The sequence below is a fragment of the Neofelis nebulosa genome, chromosome 10 (genome assembly GCF_028018385.1).
Source record: "Neofelis nebulosa isolate mNeoNeb1 chromosome 10, mNeoNeb1.pri, whole genome shotgun sequence".
NCBI lineage: Eukaryota > Metazoa > Chordata > Mammalia > Carnivora > Felidae > Neofelis > Neofelis nebulosa.
In genome coordinates this window covers 39576726-39599048 of record NC_080791.1, presented here as the reverse complement: position 1 = coordinate 39599048, position 22323 = coordinate 39576726, and the positions used below count along the sequence as shown (strand labels likewise).

General features: G+C 39.6%; 1 pseudogene; it reads right to left on the bottom strand.

Annotated features, from left to right (window-relative positions):
* Positions 1–1269: 1269 nt before the first annotated feature.
* LOC131486548 (cardiolipin synthase (CMP-forming)-like) lies at positions 1270–8472 on the bottom strand (annotated as a pseudogene).
* Positions 8473–22323: the final 13851 nt, after the last annotated feature.

Below are 22323 nucleotides of genomic sequence, written 5' to 3'. Positions count from 1 at the left end.
AATACAAATCTGGCATTAGAACAATGGGGGTAGGGTGGACAGCAACAGCCTCAGTTGCAACTCATCATGAGCGATTTGGAAAATGGCCCAATCCCCTAAGGACTGCCTAGGCTCAGATCAAGGCTCCAACAGCTCGGTCAGGATTAAATTACTGGCTTCAAAGCCTTTTCTTTCTTCTCTTCCATTTGATTCAGGTGTCTCTCTCTAACAAAGCAGTTCACGGGGATCTCTCAAGGGGATTTCCCTACCACCTGCCACAAACATGAAGCAACCAACCCTCGACTTTTCATAAACCTGAGCTTCACCTTCAAGCAGCCCAGAGAAACCTGTGTTGATGTGCTTCAACTCTGTCTTGTGTGGAATCTTGTATTCTTGCTGATGGAAAGAATCCTATGGATCATCTAGTACATCTTATAAACATAAAAACAGAGGCTCAGATGACCAAACTGGCACTTGGTCCTGGGATATCCGGCTCGAATCAGTTTTATTTTCAGGCTACCACTTATGATCATGATTTCCCAAAACAGCCTTACGCAGAAAATAATTCACACACACGCAGAAAATAATTCAAAGTGTACTGCTGGGGTTGGATCCACAGCGCGAGCAGAGACCCTGGAGACCCTGGGCAGACACACAACCAGTGCCGGCCTAGTTACATTCACGCCCGCCCGGGGTGAGCCACAGGGGCCAAAGGCAGCCAGTCACCGCGGCCGCCACCACGCGCCGTAGCAGCTCACAGCCACCTGCCTGCGGGCCCCGCCCCAACCGCCTGTCGCTGCCCAGGGAGCAGCGGCCCAGAAGGGCTCACCCGGAGGCACCTACCGGGACAAGAAGGTCATTGCAAGGAAGGTTTTGGAAACAGTAAAATGGTTCGATGTAAGAAACAGACAAGGTTTCATCGACAGGAACGACACCAAGGAAGATGGATTTGTACCCCAGACGGCCACAAAGAAGAATGACTCCAGGAAGGACCTTCGCAGTGCAGCAATTGCACGGACTGTGGAGTTCGATGTTGTTGAAGAAGGGTGCAGAAGGAGTAAACGCTACAGGTCCTGGCGGAGCCCCAGGGCCAGGGAGGAAATATGCCAGGGGCGGGCCGCTCGCCACCGCGCGGGGTCCTCCCTACAATTGGCTGCGTAAGTGCCAGAACAGAGAGAGAGGGAAAGAAGGGGAGATGGGAGAGTGCTACCGAAGGCCAGATCCCTCAGCACCCGCCCTTACTTGGGCCACGGTGCCCGCCTGACCTCAAGGAGACCCTATGGGCGGGCGTCAACCGCTGTCCTCACTCCTCCCGTGCAGGGAGAAGGGATGGGGGTTGCCGACCTGGGGGGTGCAGGAGAACAAGGTAGACGCGTAAGACAGAGTATGGACGGGGGTAGAGACCGTGATTCCGTAGGAGTCCCCGCGGCAAGGACGGCCTAGAGAGGAGGGCGATGAAGAAGGTTATGGAAAATCAAGGACCTGAGACCCAAGGTCAACAGACACCTAACGCTGATAGTACTGTGCCTTCGAATACCAACACAGACACCCAGGACACCCTAAACCACAAGATGGCAAAGAGACCAAAGCCGTCCATCCACCAGCTGAGAATGCGGCCTCTCCAGAGGGCGAGACTGAATAAATGCCAGCTTACCCTTTCTACTGTCAAGTTTAACCACCCAGCAAGAAGAAATGAATATGAAATCCCAGCAATAATAAATGAAGGAGGGGTGCCTGGGTGGCTCAGTCGGTTGAGTGTCTGACTTCGGCTGGGGACGTGATCTGGCTACTCGTGGGTTCAGCCCCAAGTTGGGCTCTGTGCTGACAGCTCAGAGCCTGGAGCCTGCTTGGATTCTGTCTCCGTCTCCCTCTGCCCCTCCCCTGCTCGTGCTCTGCCTCTCTCTCTCTCTCTCTCTCTCTCAAGAATAAATAGACATTTAAAAATTATAAGAAAAAGAAAAAGAAAAAGAAAAAGAAAGAAATGAACGAAAGATTGGAGCGGAAGACCTTAAATGCTTGCTTTTTACCTGTTGACCACGTAGCTAGAACAGTCTGCATTATTTATGCAACATGGGTTTTTTTTTTTTTTTTTTTACCTCAAGATGTATCTTTTTGCTAATGACAAATGTGTGGGGTTTTTTTTGTATTTTATTTCATTTTGTTTTAATTTTAATTTAATTTTATTTATTATAAAAAATTTTTTTTAATGTTTATTTATTTTTGAGAGAGACAGAGACAGAGTCAGAATGTGAGTAGGTTGGGGGAGAGAGAGAGGGAGACACAGAATCTGAAGCAGGCTCCAGGCTCCCAGCTGTCAGCACAGTGCCTGACACGGGGCTCGAACTCACGAGCTGTGAGATCATGACCTGAGTGAAGTCGGATGCTCAACCTACTGAGCCACCCAGGTGCCCCTTAATTTTATTTTTTTTAATGTTTATTTTTGAGAGACAGAGAGAGACAGAGCATGAGTGGGGGAGGGGCAGAGAGAGAGGGAGACAGAATCTGAAGCAGGCTCCAGGCTCTGAGCTGTCAGCACAGAGCCCAAAGCAGGGCTGGAACTCACAAACTGTCAGATCATGACCTGAGCCACAAACCTTAAGGTCATGAGCCGAGCCTGAGCCCAAGTGGGAGCCACCCAGGAGCCCCAGTTTTGGGCTTTAAACCAGTTTAAAGTCTGGTTTTTCTCAATACACCTTTCAAGGTTTTAGTATTGTTTCATGTCTGGTGGAGTTGAGATTTTAAGAACCCTCATTTTTAAATTTTGTGATAAAAGCTTACAACTTGATTTTTTTTTCAAAAAAGTCAGCAAACAGCAAGCACCTGTTAATACAGGTCTTAAATAATAAACAAAAAGCCCCAAACTATTCAATGGTTTTTGACATATTACTTTATTATTCTTTAAAAAGTGGTAGTAAATAGACGTAACAAAATTTGCTATTTTAACCATTCAAAAAACATTTTTTTTGAGAAAGAGTGAGAGTGTGAGTGGTGGAGGGGCAGAGGAAGAGGGAGAGAGAGAATCCCAAGCAGGCTCCATCCCTGTGTGGAGCCGGGAGCTTGACCCCCAGGGCTTGATCTCACCAGCTGATCATGACCTGAGCTGAAATCAAGAGTCCCACGCTTAACTGACCGAGCCAGGCAGATACCCGTATTTTAACCATTTTAAAGCGTAGAGTTCAGTGGCATTAATTATATTTACAACGTATGCAACCATAACCACTCTCTCCAAAGCATTTGCATTACCCCAAACAGAAACTTGTAACCATTAAACGATAACTTCCCATTCCCCCTCCCTCAAGCTTTGATAACCTTTAGTCTAATTTTTGTTTCTATGAGTTTTCCTATTCTAGATATTTCGTATAAGTGGATCATACAGTATTTGTCCTTTTGTAACGGGCTTATTTCACTTCGCGTAATAGTTTCAAGGTTTATGCGTGTTACAGTATGTATCAAGACTTCATTTCTTTTAAATATTTCATTGTCTGCACTACCTTTTGTTTATTCATTTATTTGTTGGTGGACGCTCGGGTTGTTTATACCTCTTGGCTATTGTGAGTAAAGCTGCAATGAACATTGGTGTACAAGTATCTGTTTGAGTCTGCTTTCAATTCCTTTGGATACAAACCCAGGAATGGAGACTAAAACAAGATTTTAGTGAAACACTTTTATTTTAAATTGGGAAACATTGTTGGGGCGCCTGGGTGGCGCAGTCGGTTAAGCGTCCGACTTCAGCCAGGTCACGATCTCGCGGTCCGTGAGTTCCAGCCCCGCGTCAGGCTCTGGGCTGATGGCTCGGAGACTGGAGCCTGTTTCCGATTCTGTGTCTCCCTCTCTCTCTGCCCCTCCCCCGTTCATGCTCTGTCTCTCTCTGTCCCAAAAATAAATAAAAAACGTTGAAAAAAAAATAAAATAAAAAATAAATTGGGAAACATTGTAAACATTGAGAAAAGTAGAGAAATGATAGGGATTACCAACACCCTATGAAGATAAAAAAGATATTAATAGTCTACCATGTTTGGTTTAAATATTTTTTAAAAGAATCAAAACATTATAGAAATAGCAAAAGCCCTACCCCCTCATTCATTCCTTTTCCCTAGCATTACCACTTCTCTAACCACTGTCTCAAAGTTTCTGTGTATTCTTCCCATGCACTTTGGAAACAATTTGACTATATAAATTTTTGTGTGTAGGTATATAAATATAGAAAACAATATATGTTATAATTTGAGGTATTTAAAAATATGCATAAATGTTATAATGTTGCAATATTGTTTTACATCTTTTTCCCCCCACTCAACTTGTGTTTGGGGCTTTATCCTTGTTGACACATTTGGTGCATTAATTTTAACTGCTGTATGATATTAAACAATATTTAATTAAATTTTAAAATATTCTGGGATTTCCTTGTAACTGCTAAGTTTAACCTTCTCGTGTGTTTATTTTTATTATTGATGTATGTAGATTTCTACTATCCTGTTTTGTTCTTTCTAATTTCTGTTTATTTTGAGTTTCTTTTCTGCCCCTTTCTTGTCTCCTATTAGATAAAATTTTCTTTGTTTCTGCTCTCTCCTCTATTGCTCCTTCTATTTCTTTTATTTTAGCAATTACCCTTAAATTTTTAATATGAATGCTAAACATAAATTCTACAATTGTTCAGTATCTCTTCTTTTGTCTCGAATAACACAAGGACAGTAAGTGGCTTTAACTGATTCCTCCCTCCCATTTTGTTTTATTGTTTGCTAGTATTTTAGTGCTATATTAAAAAAATACCTCCAAATTACTTTAATTAGTATTACTGTTGTTTTATTATTATTTCATTCAAACAATGCATGTTCAAATTGATCCTTTTTCCTCTTAATTTTGCTTCTTACATCTCATTCTTTCTACCTGGATTCAGTTTTTTTATTGCCGAAGTGCATATGTTAGTAGTTCTTATTTGCCTGAAAATGTCTTTTTTTTAATGTTTTTTTTATTTATTTGAGAAAGAGAAAGAGAGAGCATGGGGAAAGGGAGAGAGAGAGAGAGGGAGAATCACAAACAGACTCCACACTGTCAGCACAGAGCCTGATGCAGGGCTTGATCTCACGACCTGCTCACATCATTACCTGAGCAGAAATCAAGAGTTGGATACTTAACCAACTGAGCCACCCAGGTAGGTGCCCCTTGTTTGAAAATGTCTTTATCCTTATGTGATAGTTTAGCTGGAGCTAATAGTCTAGGTTAACAGGTATTTTTGTCTCAGTATTTTGGAGACATTTTTCTAGCCTCTCTGTTGATGTTATTAGGAAGTATGTTGTTAGTCTAATTACCATTTGTGGTGACCTGTCTGTTCTCCCAGGCTACTTTTAGAATCTCCTTTATGTCTTTGATGTTTTATGATTTTGTTACCAATGGGAGATTCTGTGTTGTGTGAATAGAGGTCTTGGTTCTGGGATGCCCTATGCTAGAATAAAGGCATCCAGAAGGAAAGCAGCAAGCCCAAAGCAGTTTCTTTGGGACAGTATACTCTCAAGATGGGAGAGTAGGCAGGAAAAGAGGTGGCAACTTCCCTGAGGCTACAGGGGTCGTGGACAGGGTGGTAGAGGCTAGTGGAGGCTGCCTCCAATCATTTGGAGGGGGGGGGGGGGCTCCTCCCACTGACTGGGGAGGAGTTTTTGATCCTACAAGGTTTGTATCAGAACATTATGGCAGCTTTTCCCCATGCAGGGAGGGAACTATAATTCAAAAGCATTATAATGAGCCTAGGGGTTACCCTGGGGCAGAGGTATAAGAGGAGCGTGCTTGTTCTGCACCTGTGGTTCTTGATCTGTCAGCCCTGGGATACTGGAAGCCACAAGGCCAGGATGATGAGAGCCACAAAATCAGGATGTTCCCTGGGGGTTCTAATGTATAACCCATTTTTCCCCACCCTTGTCTCCAGCTCTAGTCTGACTGCCTACTCTATTAGTTTCAATACAATTGGCCAGGATATGGACTTCTAAAATTCTGTTTGGAAAGGTAATGCTCTTTTTCTGGATTTATGTCTTTCATTAATTGAGGAAAACTTCAGCTATTATAAGTCAAATGTTTTTATTTCTTTCCTTCTAGAACATCTACTAGATATATATTAGACCCTATCTTTCTATCCCAACCACTCTTTCATATTGTTCATTTCACTATCATTTTGTGCTGAATCTTGTAAATAATTTTTACTTCCAACTCTCTTATTCCTGTAAAATATTGACAAAAAGACTCTCCGAAGTTTAAAACCTTTTAAAAACATATAACTTCATATTGTTTTTATATCACTTGAGTAGAAGCTCCAGTGTAATGTCAACTGACTCTGCAAGAGACACAGTATAAAGGCGTGGTGTACATCATTGTCTCCCAAACAGCAAAGGGTAATGGACATGCTCTCAAATTCCAATACCTGTGCTAATCGTTATCCCAGTACATACACTGATAGGCACCCTAGAGTTGGAGGACTTTTCTGAGTGTAAACTTCAACAGCTTCTATTTTATGTTTCATCTTATTTATTGTTTTCAAAACTTCCTGCATTTTAAATCTCTTTACAACTTTTCTTTTTTTTTTTTTTAATTTTTTTTTTCAACTTTTTTTTTTTTTTTTTTAATTTATTTTTGGGACAGAGAGAGACAGAGCATGAACGGGGGAGGGGCAGAGAGAGAGGGAGACACAGAATCGGAAACAGGCTCCAGGCTCCGAGCCATCAGCCCAGAGCCTGACGCGGGGCTCGAACTCACGGACCGCGAGATCGTGACCTGGCTGAAGTCGGACGCTTAACCGACTGCGCCACCCAGGCGCCCCATCTTTACAACTTTTCTTTATCCATAGCTAAACTTCCTTTTTTCTCTCCTTATCCTAAGCAATTAGATAATTGAACTATCGATGTCCACAAATCTAAAAATCAAACACAGAACTCTTCAGCCAGGTTGCATGAGATATATATTTAAACACATAAAATTCCCTAGTGCTTTGCGACTAATTTAATTTAATTTAATTTAATTTTTTATTTTAGAAAGAGGGAGAGTGCAAGTGAGGGGGAAAATAAGCTTTATCGTGAGGATATGCAGAACTTCCAATGTATTTTTAAATACAAGTAGAACTTAGCATAGCATTTTTTTTATTTTGGGGTTCTTGTTTAATTTACAAAACAACAAGTATTCCAATTATTATCAATCATTTTAAAATACATTAAAAAGAACACAGAAACTGAAATCATCACCTGTTTTAAGATAGAATTTAGAGGGGCGCCTGGGTGGTTCAGTCGGTTGAGCATACAACTCTTGATTTTGGCTTAAGTCATGATCCCAGGATCGTGGGACTGAGCCCCGTGTCAATGGGGAAAGGGAGAGAGAGAGAATCCCAAACAGACTCCACACTGTCAGCACAGAGCCTGACACGCTCAGCGTGGAACCTGACACGGGGCTCAATCCCACGATCCTGGGATCGTGACCTAAGCCAAAATCAAGAGCTGTATGCTCAACCGACTGAACCACCCAGGCGCCCCTCTAAATTCTATCTTAAAACAGGTGATGATTTCAGTTTCTGTGTTCTTTTTAATGTATTTTGAAATGATTGATAATAATTGGAATACTTGTTTTGTAAATTAAACAAGAACCCCCAAATAAAAAAATGCTATGCTAAGTTCTACTTGTATTTAAAAATACACTGGAAATTCTGCATATTCTCATGATAAAGCTTATTTTCAATGCACAGTACTTCAATTTTGATGACATGGTTTTTTATGACACGTCTTTTTTTCAGGCTGAGCACTCAAATGGGAAATTCCTGTAGATTTCCAAGTGGCCTTGGTGCCAGTGACGCATATTGCTTCCCTCCTAATGATGATGGATAACTTTCCTCGACATTTTTTCACCTGATCAGCATTCGGAGCATAATGCTAGTAACTAAGCTGAGGCAGCTGTGCTGCAAAATATCAAACACCGCGTCTGAAGATGAATCCCGTCAGCATAACTGAACGGCAGAGGTGCCAAGGAAGCTGCCAAAATCAACCGGGCTGCGATGTTTACTTTGCTGACGAACGTTGGCTTTAATTTAGCAGTGACGCAGCAAGGGTTGAAAAACTTAGCAACTGTTCTCAGCATTGGAAGAATTCAGTAGCGGACATAAAAATATTGGTAGCCACCAATATTACATCTGTGACGTTATCATATAAGCAAGTGAAACTGGAGTAAGACTTGCATAGATGGAGCTAATATATAGGGTGCCATTGGGATTTTACCAGCAAGTGGACCAAGAACGTTTCCCAAATTGACTCACAATTGTCCCAATTTCAAGCAATAAATCCACCCAACAGATCAGTGAACCCAACTAACGCAAAAACTCCTCGGGCAGCACCAAAACCTTCTCCAGTAATCCAAGAGCCCCAAACCGGGGCCAAGTTGATTCTCGTCATTGACAACATACGTGGAATTGTCCGTGGGTTTTCTTACAGGCTTGGTGGTGCTTGCCAGGCCCCATCGTCTGCCTGGAGCCTCAGTGGCAGTTATGAGGACCACCTTTCTTGTGCCCAAGCAAAGGCCCCTCCCAGGGGATTAATATCTCTCATCTAGTTGACTTGTTTTCTCTTCGGGTGTCTAACACCAGGTGTCAGGTGTCTGCCTCATCCACTGTTTACAGCTTCGATGACTTTTTTTTTTTAATTTTTAGAAATTCTACTTAAAAAAAATATATACCCATTGTTTTTCACAGTGACACCTTTTTATTAGGGTTTATTTCTTCATTAATTAATTTAAATATACTTATGTCCTATCTCCTAGATTTCAATCCCATTATCTCACATTTTTAGGGCTCAAATCCTGCTATTTACTGTCTGCTGACTTGTGCACGTGGTGATGTTTTCTTCATGTGTTTTTAAAATGTTGATTCTGAGCTCATCACTGATGAGCCTTGCTTGTTTTTCCTAAGAGAAATTCTTGTGGCCTGGCTTGGCCTCCCTCCAGAATTTTCCACTTAATTTTCTCAGAATTAAGTGAGCTATCACTGGCTTGGGATCAATTATTAGAATTCCTTGGCCTGGAGTTTCTGGGACCGTGAGAATAACCAAAAAGAAATACCCAAGAGAAAATCAAATACAAATCCTCATGAAATAAAGCTCCAGACTGAAACTATTTTATTTTTTTTTTCCTCACTTAGATTCTAGGTGAAAACAGAGATATTCTTTGCTATCATTCAGTGCTGGTGGATGGATTTTGTTTTTCTAGTTCACCTTTTTACTGAGCCTTTTACTTGTAGACGATTCTGGCTGTGTGTATAGGCCTCAGTGCTAACTTCTATTCTTTGCAGGACCAATAGCTCATTTTCAGGGCTCACCAGGTGGCAAAATCTAAGTGCCCAAGTTACTGAGTTCTAGCATCTTCCTCAGGAAGCCACAGGCTTTGTTCTCACTACTTACTATTCTCACTACTCTCCTTTATACCTTTCTCTTGTTACTGACATCTATATATTTCTTCCTTTTTCTTGTGAATTCATCTATGCATTTAAAATGCTATATTTTTGGTCATAAATACATTCAACAGTTTCCAGGGTAGAAGAGTGGAGGGTTTTCAGGTAGCTTACCTTTTTCTTCATATTGCCAGACTTGTAAGCCACTAGCAAGCTCCTTAATCCTTTGAACCTCAAGTCTCTCGCCTTTGAACCTCAAGTCTCTCACCTTTGAAATGGAGATAAAGATACCTATCTCAGCACCTTGCTCTGAGAGGGAGCTAAAACACCTGAATGCCTCATCTAGATTCTGGCATGTGAGAAGTACAAAATGGTCAAATAAGGTTCCTTTGCATCCTTGAACCCTAACACACTATGACTACTCTGCACAAGTAACCCAAGGAGAGATCTAGGGTCCTAAATACCAAGACCTCTGGAGGATTTATATTGATTCTGCTGCTGATACAGGAAGTATTTTGAAAAGATGTATTTTTAGTCCATTCTGGCAAGTAACAAATCAGAAGAGTTCTAGAAAGCCATTCTATTAGGCAGAGCTCAATGGTGAGAATAGACCAGGGACTACATCCAAGTGAGAATTTTTTTCTGTTCCTCTTCAAGCATTTCCAGGCTGATTTGTTCCTTGAGCCCTCAAGGCAGAAGGAGGTGTTTCTAGGCACTCTTAATCTTATCTATATACATTCCTTTATTCAAATTCAGCATTTAGGGGAGGGGAGGAAGAGGGTAGGCAATTATTGCCTAATTATGTTAATTGACATCAAAAACATTGTGCCAACATTATTAAAATTATAAATAAAAGAAAGAAGATATTCATACATAATCCCATGGTCCTAAAATATACTTTTAATTTTCCATGATCCTTTCTAATCCTTTTTCGTTTGTGTAGATTTTAGATTCTTTTAATTATAGTATAGATATAATTTTACATCATGCTTTTTCTATCAGAAATATTTTTTATGTCATTCCTTACTCCTTATGTTTGTAATTCCTTAAATCTTTTTGTTGTGATAAAATATACATAACATAAAACTTTCCATTTTAACATTTTTAAGTGTACAATTAAGTAGCATTAGGTGTACCCATATTGTACAAACATCACCACTGCCCATTTCCAGAACCTTTTCATCATCCCAAACGGAAACTCTGTAACGCCCTGAAATGCATTACCCTTGTCCTCCGTTCAAAGTAAAACTGTAGGTCAGGTGGGGTAGCTGGTTTCTGAGGTCTGCTCTCTACCATTACGGCCATCCAAAGTCTGCAGATAGGAAAGAAAGTTAAGGTTCCCTGACCATCCTAGCTCTCATTGTTCTTACTTCTCCACTCCCGAAGGAAGAAATGAGGGCAAAACCATTTTAGATTGATAATAAGTTTCCTATTGTCCTGATAGACTGTACAGCATGTTACAAAAGTAACAGTGATTGGAAATAAACACAATAGAAACTAAAACAACAAAAAAACACATCAATGAAACCAATATCTGGTCCTTTGAAAAGATCAACCAAATAATTAAACCTTTAGTCAGACTTCTAAAAAAAAAAAAAAAAAAAAAGGAGACAGAGAGAGAGAGAGAGGGCCCAAATAATAAAATCAGAAATGAAAGAGGAGAAATAGGGGCACCCTGTGGCTCGGTCGGTTAAGCATCTGATGTGGCTCGGGTGATGATCTCCCAGTTTGCGAGTCGAGCCTTGCGTCGGGCTCTGTGCTGACAGCTCAGATCCTGGAGCCTGGTTTGGATTCAGTAACTCCTTCTCTCTCTCTCCCTCCCCTATTCACACTCTGTTTCTCTCTCTTTCTCTCAAAAAAAAAAAAATAAATAAATAAATAAATAAAACTTTTTTAAAAAAAAGAAAGAGGAGAAATAACAACCAACACCACAGAAATATAAAACATTATGAGAATATTATGAAAAATGATATGCCAACAAATTGGACAACCTAGAAGAAACAGATAAAGTCCTAGAAACATATAACCTCTCAAAACTGAATCAGGAAGAAATAGAAATTTTGAACAGACCAATTTTCAGCAGTGAAATTGAATCAGTAGTCAAAAAAACTCCAAGCAAATAAAAGTCCAGGACCGGATGGCTTCACAAGTGAATTCTACCAAACATTTAAAGAAGAGTTAATACCTATTCTTCTCAAACTGTTCCACAAAGTAGAAAAGGAAGGAAAACTTCCTAATTCATTCTGTGAAGCTAGCATTCTCCCAACACTAAAAGCAGGTAAAAGAGAACTACAAAAATGGAGAACTACAGGTCAATATCTCTGATGAACATATGCAAAAATCCTCAACAAAATATTAGCAAAGCAAATCCAATGATACATTAGAAAAAATCATTCACCATAGTCAACTGGGATTTATTCCTGGGATGCAAGGGTCGTTCCATATTTGCAAGTCAATTAATATGATATATCACATCGACAAAAGAAGGGATAAAAACCATATGATCGTTTCAATAGATGCAGACAAAGCATTTGACAAAGTACAACATCTATTCATGATGAAACCCTCAACAGAATAGGTTTAGAGGGAACATACCTCAACATAATAAAGGTCTTGTATGGGAAAACCACAGCTAACATCATACTCAATGGGGAAAAACTGAGGGCATTTACCCAGGGTCAGGAACAAGATATGGAGGTCCACTCTCACTACTATTGTTTAATGTAACATTGGAAGTCCTAGCCACAGCAATCAAACAAGAGGAAGGAATAAAAGGAATCTAAATCAGTAAAGAAGTAAAACATTCAGTATTTGCAGATGGCATGATATAATATATGGAAAACCCTAAAGACCACCAAAAAACTACTAGAACTGATAAATGAATTCAGTAAGTTACAGGAAACAAAACCAATGTACAGAAATCCATGGAATCTTTTAAAATATAATTTATTGTCAAATTGGTTTCCATACAACACCCAGTGGTCATCCCAACAAGTGCCCTCCTCAATGCCCATCGCTCACTTTCTCCTACCCCCCATCAACCCTCAGTTTGTTCTCAGTATCCAAGAGTCTCTTATGATTTGCCTTCTTCCTTCTCTGTAAATTTTTCCCCCTTCCCCTCCCCCATGGTCTTCTGTGAAGTTTCTCAAGATCCACATATGAGTGAAAACATATGGTATCTGTCTTTCTCTGCCTGACTTATTTCACTTAGCATAACACTCTCCACTTCCATCCACGTTGCTGCAAATGGCCAAATTTCATTCTTTCTCATTGCCAAGTAGTTTTCCATTGTATACATAAACCACATCTCTTTATACATATATCAGCTGATGGACATTTAGGCTCTTTCCATAATTTGGCTATTGTTGAAAGTGCTGCTATAAACATTGGGGGTACATATGCCCCTATGCATCAGTACTCCTGTATCCCTTCGGTAGATTCCTAGCAGTGCTATTTCTGGGTCATAAGGTAATTCTAGTTTTAATTTTTTGAGGAACCTCCACACTGTTTTCCAGAGCGGCTGCACGAGTTTGCATTCCCACCAACAGTATAAGAGGGTTCCCGTTTCTCCACATCCTTGCCAGCATCTATAGTCTCCTGATCTGCTCATTTTAGCCACTCTGACTGGCGTGAGGTGGTATCTCAGTGTGGTTTTGATTTGTATTCCTCTGATGAGGAGTGACATTGAGCATCTTTTCATATGCCTGTTGGTCATCTGGATGTCTTCTTTAGAAAAGGGTCTATTCATGTCTTCTGCCCATTTCTTCACTGGATTATTTGTTTTTCAGGTGTGGAGTTTGCTGAGTTCTTTATAGATTTTGGATACAAGTCCTTTATCTGATATGTCATTTGCAAATATCTTTTCCCATTCCGTCGGTTGCCTTTTAGTTTTGTTGATTGTTTCCTTTGCAGTGCAGAAGCTTTTTATCTTCATAAGGTCCCAATGGTTCATTTTTGCTTTTAATTCCCTTGCCTCTGGAGATGTGTCAAGTAAGAAATTGTTGCGGCTGAGGTCAAAGAGGTTTTTTCCTGCTTTCTCCTCTAGGGTTTGGATGGTTTCCTGTCTCACATTCAGGTCCTTTATCCATTTTGAGTTTATTTTTGTGTATGGTGTAAGAAAGTGGTCTAGTTTCATTCTTCTGAACGTTGCTGTCCGGTTCTCCCAGCACCATTTGTTAAAGAGACTGTCTTTTTTCCATTGGATATTCTTTCCTGCTTTGTCAAAGATTAGTTGGCCATACATTTGTGGGTCCAATTCTGGGGTCTCTATTCTATTCCATTGGTCTGTGTCTGTTTTTGTGCCCATACCATACTGTCTTGATGATTACAGCTTTGTAGTACAGGCTAAAGTCTGGGATTGTGATGCCTCCTGCTTTGGTTTTTTTCAATATTGCTTTGGCTATTCGGGGTCTTTTGTGGTTCCATACAAATTTTAGGATTGTTCTAGCTTTGAGAAGAATGCTGGTGCAATTTTGATTGATATTTCACTGAATGTGTGGATAGCTTTGGGTAGTATTGACATTTAACAGTATATATTCTTCCAATCCACGAGCATGGAATGTTTTTCCATTTCTTTGTATCTTCTTCAATTTCCTTCATAAGCTTTCTATAGTTTTCAGCATACAGATCTTTTACATCTTTGGTTAGGTTTATTCCTAGGTATTTTATGATTCTTGGTGCCATTGTGAACGGCATCAGTTTCTTTATTTCTCTTTCTGTTGCTTTATTATTGGTGTATAAAAATCCAACCTATTTCTGTACATTGATTTTGTATCCTGCGACTTTGCTGAATTCATGTGTCAGTTCTAGCAGGCTTCTGGTGGAGTCTGTCGGGTTTTCCATGTAGACTATCATGTCGTCTGCGAAAAGTGAAAGTTTGACTTGATCTTTGATAATTCTGATGCCTTTTATTTCATTTTGTTGTCTGATTGCTGATGCTAGGACTTCCAACACTATGTTAAACAACAGCGGTGAGAGTGGACATCCCTGTCATGTTCCTGATCTCAGGGGGAAACTCTCAGTTTTTCCCCATTGAGGATGATATTAGCCGTGGGCTTTTCATAAATGACTTTTATGATGTTTAAGTATGTTCCTTCTACCCCGACTTTCTTGAGGGTTTTTATTAAGAAAGAATGCTGAATTTTGTCAAATGCTTTTTCTGCATCGATTGACAGGATCATATGGTTCTTATCTTTTCTTTTATTAATGTGATGTATCACATTGATTGATTTGCGAATATTGAACCTGCCTATAGCCCAGGAATGAATCCCACTTGATCATGGTGAATAATTCCTTTTATATGTTTTGGAATTCGATTTGCTAGTATCTTGTTGAGAATTTTTGCATCCATATTAATCAGGGATATTGGCCTGTAGTTCTCTTTTTTTGCTGGGTCTCTGTCTAGTTTGGGAATCAAAGTAATTTTGGCTTCATAGAATTAGTCTGGAAGTTTTCCTTTCATTTCTATTTTTTGGAACAACTTGCAAGGATAGGTATTATCTCTGCTTTAAATGTCTGGTAGAATTCCCCAGAGAAGCCATCTGGTCCAGGACTCTTATTTGTTGGGAGATTTTTGATAATGTATTGAATTTCTTCACTAGTTATGGGTCTGTTCAAATTTTCTATTTCTTATTGTTTGAGTTTTGGTAGTGTATGGGTATTTAGGAATTTGTCCATTTCTTCCAGGTTGTCCAGTTTGTTGGCATATAATTTTTCATAGTATTCCCTGATAATTCTGGGAACATAATTCCCTTGTATTTCTGAGGGGTTTGTCATAATAAATCAATTCTCATTCATTATTTTATCTATTTGGATCGTCTCTCTTCTTTTTGAGGGGCTTGTCTAGAGGTTTATTAATTTTGTTTATTTTTTCAAAGAACCAACTCTTGATTTCATTGATCTGTTCTACTGTGGTTTTTGGATTCTATATTGTTTATTTCTGCTCTGATCCTTATTGTTTATTTTCTTTGGCTAGATTTGGGGTGTGTTTGCTGTTCTGCTTCTAATTCCTTTAGGTGTGCTGTTATATTTTGTACTTGGGATTTTTCTTGTTTCTTGAAATAGGCCTGGATTACAATGTATTTTCCTCTTAAGACTGCCTTTGCTGCATCCCAAAGGTTTTGGATTGTTGTATTTTCATTTTCATTTGTTTCCATATATTTTTAAATTTCTTCCCTAATTGCCTGGTTGACCCATTCATTCTTTAGTAAGATGTTTTTTAACCTCCATGCTTTTGGAGACTTTACAGACTTTTTATTGAGGTTGATTTCAAGTTTCATAGCATTGTGATCTGAAAGTGTACATGGTCTGATCTCAATCCTTTTATACTTATTGAGGGCTGTTTTGTGACCCAGTATGTGATCTATCTTGGAGAGTATTCCATGTGCAGTCGAGAAGAAAGTATATTCTGCTGCTTTGGGATGTAGAGTTCTAAATATATCTGTCAAGTCCATATGGTCCAATGTATCATTCCAGGCCATTTTTTCTTTACTGATTCTCTGTCTAGATGATCTGTCCATTGTTGTAAGTGGAGTATTAAAGTCCCCTGCAATTACCACATCTTATCAATAAGGTTGCTTATGTTTGTGATTCATTGTTTTATATATTTGGGGGCTCTCGTATTCGGCGCATAGACATTTATAATTGTTAGCTCTTCCTGATGGATAGACCCTTAATTATTATATAATGCCCTTCTTCATCTCCTGTTACAGCCTTTAATTTAAAGTCTAGTTTGTCTGATATAAGTATGGCTACTTCAGCTTTCTTTTGACTTCCAGTAGCATGATGGATAGTTCTTCATCCCCTCACTTTCAATCTGAAGGTGTCCTCAGGTCTAAAATGGGTCTTTTGTAGAGCGCAAATAGATGGGTCTTGTTTTTTTTCTTTTTTTTTTTTTTTAACGTTTATTTATTTCTGAGACAGAGAGAGAGACAGAGCATGAACGGGGGAGGGGCAGAGAGAGAGGGAGACACAGAATCGGAAGCAGGCTCCAGGCTCCGAGCCATCGGCCCAGAGCCTGACGCGGGGCTCGAACTCACGGACCGCGAGATCGTGACCTGGCTGAAGTCGGACGCTTAACCGACTGCGCCACCCAGGCGCCCCTTGTTTTTTTTTCTTTAATCCATTCTGATACCCTATGTCTTTTGGTTGGAGCATTTAGTCCATTTATATTCAGTGTTATTATTGAAACATGTGGGTTTAGAGTCATTGTGACATCTGTAGTTTTCATGCTTGTAGTGATGTCTCTGGTACTTTGTGGTCCTTGCAACATTTCACTCACAGAGTTCCCTTTAGAATCTTTTGTAGGGCTGGTTTAGTTGTGATGAATTCCTTTCAAGTTTTGTTTGGGATAACCTCTATCTCTCCTTCTTTTCTGAATGATAGGCTTGCTGGATAAAGGATTCTTGGCTGCATATTTTTCCTGTTCATCACATTGAAGATTTGCTGCCATTCCTTTCTGGCCTGCCAAGTTTCAGTAGATAGGTCTGCTACTATTCTTATGTGTCTACCTTTGTAAGTTAGAGCCTGTTTATCCTTAGCTGCTTTCAGAATTTTCTCTTTATCTTTGTATTTTGCCAGTTTATGATATATCATGCAAAAGATCAATTCAAGTTACGTTTGAAGGGAGTTCTCTGTGCCTCTTGAATTTCAATGCCTGTTTCCTTCCCCAGATCGGGGAAGTTCTCAGCTATGATTTGTTCAAGTATAACTTCAGCCCCTTTCTCTCTCTCTTCTTCTGCAATTCCTATGATATGGATATTGTTGTGTTTGATGGAATCACTTAGTTCTCTAATTCTCCCCTCATGATCCTGGATTTTTTTTTTCTCTCTTTTTTTCAGCTTCCTCTTTTTCCATAATTTTATCTTCTAATTCACCTATTCTCCCCGTGCCTCTTCAATCTGCGCTGTAGTCACCTCCATTTTATTTTGAACCTCATTTATAAAATTTTTTAATTCATCATGACTATTTTTTAGTCCCTTGATCTCTGCAGCAGTAGATGCTCTGCTGTCTTCTGTGCTTTTTTTCAAGCCCAGCGATTAATCTTATGACCATTATTCTAAATTCTTGTTTAGTAATGTTGCTTATATCTGGTTTGATCAATTCTTTCGCTGTCACTTCTTCCTGGAATTTCTTTTGAGGAGAATTCTTCCATTTCATCATTTTGGCTAGTTTTCTGTCCCTTATGAGTTCTAAAAGCTTGTTATGTGCTCTGTGTCTGAGAACACTGCTATATTAAAGGGGGGTCATACACTGTCCAGGGCCTGGCCCTTCAGGAGGTGTTTTTTTTTTTTTTTTTTGGACAGTGTTACTTGTTGTCTGTTGTTTTGACTTCAGTTACTTTATCTCCATACTCGTAGTGATGTTTTGGACCCTCCACCAGGTGTGCTTTGATTTGTTCCTTGAAGTATCCCTGGAAAGGAAAACAAACAGACAGACAAACAGGAAACCAAAACATGCAAACACACAAACCAAGAAAACAAACAAACAAAGAAAAACAAAAAACCAAAAAACTAAAAACAATCCAAAAGCAAAAACCAGAAACACCAGCTACAAGCAAAGAACAGGGTAGAGGCAGTGCTGATGGAAGAGTGCATACAAAGAGAGAAATGACAGGGGTGGGAAAAAGTAAAAAATAAACATTGACCAGGAAGAGAGGCTAAAGGCCTAACCCAGAGAGAGAGAAAGGAAAATAAGGAAGGGGGCAGGAAAAAGAAATGAAGATAAAGTTACCCAGACAGAGAAATTATATGGCTTGGTTATTCCAGAGAGAGAAGGGAATGTAAAGAAGGAGGTGTAGAACATGTATCAAGAGAATGGATTAAATATGTCTGTTTAAACAAACCAATAACCAGAGTAAATAGCCTAGAGGAGGGAAGAGATAAGAAGGAGAAATGGAAGGGAGAATATATCCAAATAATAAGAATTGTCCTACAGTTAATCCAGGCAATGCAACAGTGCTGGAATGGAGAAGGGGACTGTCTGGTTCTACAGTGTCTATCCCACTTCAGTAGATATGCAGTTACCCATGGAGAGGGGGGTGGTTTGGTGTAGGCTGGTCCCGCCTCCACTGCGGGCCCCACTGACCAATCCCTGAGGCCCTGCCTTGGTGGTGGTGGGGAGAAAAATGGCAACCCCCCAGTCTCTTCTCCACCACCCAGTGTCCCAAATCACTCCTTTGGAGCTGTCCTCACTGTGCTGCAGGCACAGATGAGGCTGTCTGTCTCACTCCACTGACTCCCTTGCCCCAGTGCTTGGCTGGGAATTAAATTCCCACTCCATATGCCCCGGTACTGGGAAAGCGCCTCCCGATATGTGGTCCCAGCTGGTTTTGTCCTGTGTTGCAGCACTTCAGGGGAGGGGACCGGTTTCTCCTGCTGTGGACTGTGCCCTTGATCTGCCACCGAACCTGGAGGTGGCTCCCCTCTTCCCCAGGTGCGCGAACAGAGCAGCGGGCCCCAGTCCGAAGATGGGATCTGCAGTTAGAGATCCTCCAACCTGCAGTTAGAGATGAGATCCCTCTCTGTCCTGGTCCAAGGTTTTTTCTCTTGCCCAGATACAGTCCAACACTTCCCCAGCCACTCTTTGTCTTCCCTTTGTCTCTCTGCAGAAGGGGATCCCTCCCTTTTGTGCCTACGAGGCCTGTTTTATCTCCCCCAGTTCGCAATCACCCACCTATGGCCCCTCAGATTGTCCCAGTTTCTCCCCGGTAGACTAGTCTCTTTTCCTCCCAGACTCTTGGGGTTCAAAGTCCTTTAGCTTCAGTCCTTCTTTGTTTGAGAGATGCGGGAAGTATGGATTCCCCTACTTCTCCCCCATGTTGACTCCAGTCCAATTACATACCAGAAATCTGTGGAATTTTTATGTACTCATAATGAAGCAAGAGAAAGAGAAATTAAGGAAGCAGTCTTGTTTACAATTGCACCAAAGATACTAAACTACCTAGGAATAAACATAACCAAGGAAGTGAAAGACCTGTACCTGAAAATTGTAAAACACTGATGAAAGATATTGACAATGATGCAAACAAGTGGAAAGATATTCCATGATCATGGATGAGAAGAATAAATATTGTTAAAATATCTGTACTATCCAAAGCAATCTACAGATTCAATGCAATCTCTCTCAAATTACCAAAACATTTTTCACAGAACTAGAACAAACAATTCTAAAATTTGTAGGGAACCACAAAAGACCCCAAATAGCCAAAAACAATCTTGAAAAAGAAAAATAAAGCTGGAGGTATCACAATTCCAGATTTCAAGTTATACTACAAAGATGTAGTAATCAAAACTAACATGGTCCTGACACAAAAATAGGCACATAGATCAATGGAACAGAATAGAAAACCCAGAAATGAAGCCACAACTATATGGTCAAGTAATCTTCAACAAAGCAGGAAAGAGTATGCAATGGGAAAAAGACAGTCTCTTCAATAAATGGTGTTGGGAGAACTGGACAGCAACATGCAAAAGAATAAAACTGGACCAATCTCTTACACCATACACAAAAAGAAACTCAAAATGGTTAAAGACCTAAATGTGAGTCCTGAAACCATAAAAACCTAGAAGGGAGCATAGGCAGTAATTTCTTTGCCATTGGCTCTAGCAATATTTTTCTAGATATATATCCTGAGGCAAAGGAAATAAAAGCAAAAATAAGCTATTGGGACTATATCAAAATAAAAAACTTCTTCACAGTGAAGCAAACAACCAAGAAAACCAAAAGATAGCCCACTGAATGGGAGAAGATATTTGCAAATGACATCTCTGATAAAGGATTAGCATCCGAAATATATAAAGAACTGATACAACTCAACACCAAAAAAACCCAAATAACCTAATTAACATATGGGCAGAAGACGTGAATAGACATTTCTCCAAAGAAGACATACAGACGGCCAACAGACTCTTGAAAAGATGCTTAACATCACTCATCGTCAGGGAAATGCAAATCAAAACCACAATGAGATATCACTTCACACCTGTCAGAATGACTAACATCAACAACACAAGAAACCACAGCGGTTAGAGAGGATGTGGAGAAATAGGAACCCTTATACACTGTTGATGAGAATGTAAACTTGTGCAGCTCCTGTGGAAAACAGTATGGGACTTCCTCAAAAATTTAAAAATGAGGCCTACCCTATGATCCAGTAATCACACTACTGGGTATTTACCTGAAGACTGAAACAAAACAAAACGAAACACTAATTCAAAGGGATTCATGCACCCTTATGTTTACTGCAATATTATTTACAACTGTCAAGATATGGAAGCAGCCAAAGTGTTCATCAATTGATGAATGGATAAAGAGGATGTGGTATATATATATATATATATATATATATATATATATATATATATTCATTCAATGGAATATTATTCAGCCATAAAAAGACTGAAATCTTGTTATTTGCAATGACAGGGTTGGAGGTAAAGAGTATGATGTTAAGTGAAATAAGTCAGTCAGAGATGGACTCATATGTGGAGTTTAAGAAACAACAAATGAGCAAAGGAAAAACAAGAGACAAACCAAGAAACAAACTCTTAACTATGGAGAACAAACTGGTGATTACCAGAGGGGAGGTGGTGGGGGGGATAGGCAAAATAGGTGATGGGGATTAAGGAGTGCACTTACCATGATGGGCACTAAGCAATGTCTAGAATTGTTGAATCACTGTATTATACACCTGCAACTAATATCACACTGTATGTTAATATACTGGAATTAAAATTAAAAACAATAAAAAAGTAACAGTGATTGAGACCATATAGCTTGCAGTTTAAGAGATTCATCAGTGCAGTAGAGTAATAGAAAATTCAGATATTCAAAATTGTATAGAACTTTATAACATAGTAGAAACAGTATGACAGCAGGGAAAAGGATCATTATTCAATATGCTTTGTAGAAACTGGATCTCAGTAAGGAAGAGAATAAACTCAGAGCTATACCATAGAATAGACACTCAATAAGTCAAAGAACAAACTATTTAAAAACAACCTGTCAAAAAAGGAGCTTGAAGTAAAAAATTCACGTAACTGAATACTATGGAAGACTGTCATGGGACAGCTTGAAGGTCCGTATCACTATGTTGCCTGACTACAGGGGCACCATTCATGTACAAATTTCTGTGATAGCAGAAGATGTTGTAAGTACATATTGGAAAGAAAAGACATAGGTTGGGGAAATTTTATATCTGAATAAGTGTAAAAATTTTATAGAAATGTATAATGTTCCCATTTGGATACTACTTTGAATGTAGTAAAAAATGAATAGATGTTTTGTTGCTGATGGAAAAGATGTTGTATCTTATCATGTGATAAAATGTCCATCCATGCTAGTGATTAAAAACAGACAAATAAAAACAACTCAGAGATACTATTATATCCCCATTAAAGTAACAAAACTAGTGATAAAATCCAATGATGACAAGGTTGGAAAGAAATAGTTTCATGAGAAATTGTATATTAGCCCGGTCTCTTTGGAGATCAGTGTGGTGATGCCCCTAAAAGGTTGTAAAGATGTTTATAAGTTTTGACCAGATAATTGCTTGCTGCCACAGGGAAGCACTTATTGTTTAAGGCCAAAGATGCTCATAAGAAAATCGATTATAAAAACATAAAGGATAATGAATAGGCATGTCTATAGCTGTTAAAAATGGCAAAAGCCTAGATGATGTAAAGTGAAAGATGAGAACGTGAACGATTGTTCTCTGCTGGCTACTATCATATAAAGCTATGTATGGACATTGATAGATATCAAGAGTTAGTTCAGTTTACAGAGTACTTGCTAGGAGGTATGCTAGGCTCTCAGAGACAGAGGAAAAAGACAGGCATAGATACCCAGGTAAGTGTGCAGATATTTTCATTGTAGTAAGCGATACCAAAATAAATGTAACAACTAGCATTTAGGGCATAGTTAATACGTCCCACGTATAA